Source organism: Ornithorhynchus anatinus, chromosome 1 (assembly GCF_004115215.2).
Source record: "Ornithorhynchus anatinus isolate Pmale09 chromosome 1, mOrnAna1.pri.v4, whole genome shotgun sequence".
Lineage (NCBI taxonomy): Eukaryota > Metazoa > Chordata > Mammalia > Monotremata > Ornithorhynchidae > Ornithorhynchus > Ornithorhynchus anatinus.
The window spans coordinates 71030547-71033455 of NC_041728.1; the positions used below are offsets into that span (position 1 = coordinate 71030547).

At 47.8% G+C, this 2909-nt stretch overlaps 1 non-coding gene across 1 annotated transcript; it reads left to right on the plus strand.

The window, feature by feature from the left end:
- Window positions 1-1821: 1821 nt before the first annotated feature.
- Window positions 1822-1959, plus strand: LOC114816961. Its single transcript, XR_003764778.1, has one exon. It is a non-coding gene; the product is annotated as a small nucleolar RNA SNORA7 (small nucleolar RNA).
- Window positions 1960-2909: the final 950 nt, after the last annotated feature.

The following is a 2909-nucleotide window of genomic DNA, read 5'->3' on the forward strand; positions in this document are numbered from 1 at the left end:
CGGGAGAGTACACTTCAACAGAGTTGGCAGATACGTTCCCTGCCCACGGTGAGTTTACTGTCACAGAGACCAGTGTAGGGTCCCGTTTGCTTTATCAATTTATTTATTGAATACTTACTGTGTGCAGAGCACTGTACTAAGCACTTGGAACTGTATTAAGCATTTGCCACTGTACTAAGAGTCCTGCCATTTGTCTGCTATGTGACCTTGGACAAGTCACAACTTCTCTGGGCCTCAGTTACCTCATCTGTATAATGGGGATTGAAACTGTGAGCCCCACGTGGGACAAGGGACGGTGTCCAACTTGATTACCTTATATTTATCCCAGTGCTTAGAGCAGTGCTTGGCACATAGTACTGTTCAATGTACATGTACATAGTATGTGCATAGTACATTCAATACTATTGAATGAACATAGTAAGTGCTTAACAAATACCATTATTATTATTGTACTATAGCACATTTTATCCCACGACATCCTGGTACAGGGAGGAGAACCTCATTCCTTTCCCACTAGGATGCAGCCTGCACACTTTGCTCTCCTAACACCAACCTACTCACTGTACTTCGATCTCACCTCTCTCACTCCTGACAACTTGCTCACGTCCTCCCTCCAGCCTAGAACCCTTTCCCGCTTCATATCTGCTAGTTGGTCACTCTCCCCACCTCCAAAGCCTTCCTAAAATCACATCTCCTCCAAGAGCCTCCCTGGCTATCCTCTCTCTCATCTCCCACCTTATTCTTCTCCCTTCTGAGTCACCTAGGCACTTGTATTCAGGCCCCCAAGTACTTTGCTAGTCATTCATCCCCACCCTTAGGGCATTTATATAATAATTATGGTATTTGTTAGGCGCTTACTATGTGCCAAGCACTGTTTATATTCATTCATTCATTCAATAGTATTTATTGAGCGCTTACTATGTGCAGAGCACTGTACTAAGCGCTTGGGATGAACAAGTCGGCAACAGATAGAGACAGTCCCTGCCGTTTGACGGGCTTACAGTCTAATCGGGGGAGACGGACAGACAAGAACAATGGCAATAAATAGAGTCAAGGGGAAGAACATCTCGTAAAAACAATGGCAACTAAATAGAATCGAGGCGATGTACAATTCATTAACAGAATAAATAGGGTAACGAAAATATATACAGTTGAGCGGACGAGTACAGTGCTGTGGGGATGGGAAGGGAGAGGTGGAGGAGCAGAGGGAAAAGGGGAAAAAGAGGGTTTAGCTGCGGAGAGGTAAAGGGGGGATGGCAGAGGGAGTAGAGGGAGAAGAGGAGCTCAGTCTGGGAACGCCTCTTGGAGGAGGTGAGTTTTAAGTAGGGTTTTGAAGAGGGAAAGAGAATCAGTTTGGCGGAGGTGAGGAGGGAGGGCGTTCCAGGACCGCGGGAGGACGTGACCCAGGGGTCGACGGCGGGATAGGCGAGACCGAGGGACGGCGAGGAGGTGGGCGGCAGAGGAGCGGAGCGTGCGGGGTGGGTGGTAGAAAGAAGGGAGGAGAGGTAGGAAGGGGCAAGGTGATGGAGAGCCTTGAAGCCTAGAGTGAGGAGTTTTTGTTTGGAGCGGAGGTTGATAGGCAACCACTGGAGTTGTTTAAGAAGGGGAGTGACATGCCCAGATCGTTTCTGCAGGAAGAGGAGCCGGGCAGCGGAGTGAAGAATAGACTGGAGCGGGGCGAGAGAGGAGGAAGGGAAGGGAAGGGAAAGGAAGGAGAGAGAGGAGGAAGGGAGGAAGGAGGAAGGGTTTATATATGTATCCTTGTTTGCTACAGAGCTCTGCCCACAGCCACTGCTTATTACTACTGCTACTATTACTGCTAACCTCTCAGGATCACAACTGGAGAGTTTCCAGTACTCTACCCGTCTTGACTACAGGAGGGAGAGTCAAGCAGAGGCCTATCTGTTCCATTCCCAGCTTGGGCAGTGGCTAGTGAGTGGAAGGCAATCTGCTACAGGTTGAAACTCACCCGTACTAGGCAGCTGTGGAATGGGAGAGAGTCGAGGAGGGAGGCTCAGATAGACTATGAAGAAGGAGGCGATGGAAAACCACTTCTGTATTTTTATGAAGAAAACTCTCTGGATACACTACCGGAACAATTGCGATGGAGGTGGAGCGTTCTGGCAGAGATGTGTCCGTGACTTTGGAGATGACTCGATAGCATAAGATAAGACAAGATTATTACTGCTGCTAATACTATTACTACTATTCTACCTGTAATTTATTTTCTAGGCTGTAGCTGTGGGCAGGGAATGTATCTAATAATAATAATAATAACAATAATATGTGTGGTATTTGTTAAGCACTAACTATATGCCAAGCATTGTACTAAGTGCTCGGGTAGATACGAGATAATCAGGCCCCACATGGGGCTCCCAAGAAGCAGTGTGGCCTAGAGGAAAGAGCGCAGGCCCGGGCTCAGAGGACCTGGGGTCTAATACAGGCTCTGCCAGTTGCCTGCTGTGTGACCTTGATGAGGCACTTAATTTCTCTGTGCCTCAGTTTCCTTAACTGTAAAATGGGGATTCAATCCTCCTTCCTCCAACCTAGTTAGTGAGCCCCAAGTGGGACAGAGACTGCATCCAACCTGACAGATCTATGTGCTTAGAAAGTGCTTGACACATAGTAAGGGCTTAACAAATACCATAAAAAAGTAGGAGGGAGAACAGGTGTTGAATCTCCATTTAGCATATGTAAGGAAACTGAGACACAGAGAAGTTAAGTGCCTTGCCCAAGGTCACATGGCATGTAAGAGATGGAGTCACATTAGCACCCAGATTTACTGTCTCTCAGGTCTGGGTTCTTTCCACTAAGCCACACTGCTTCCTGGGAGCCCCATGTGGGGCTTGATTATCCCCTAGGCCATGCTGCTTCTCTACCAGCTCTATTGTACTGTACTCTCCTAAGTG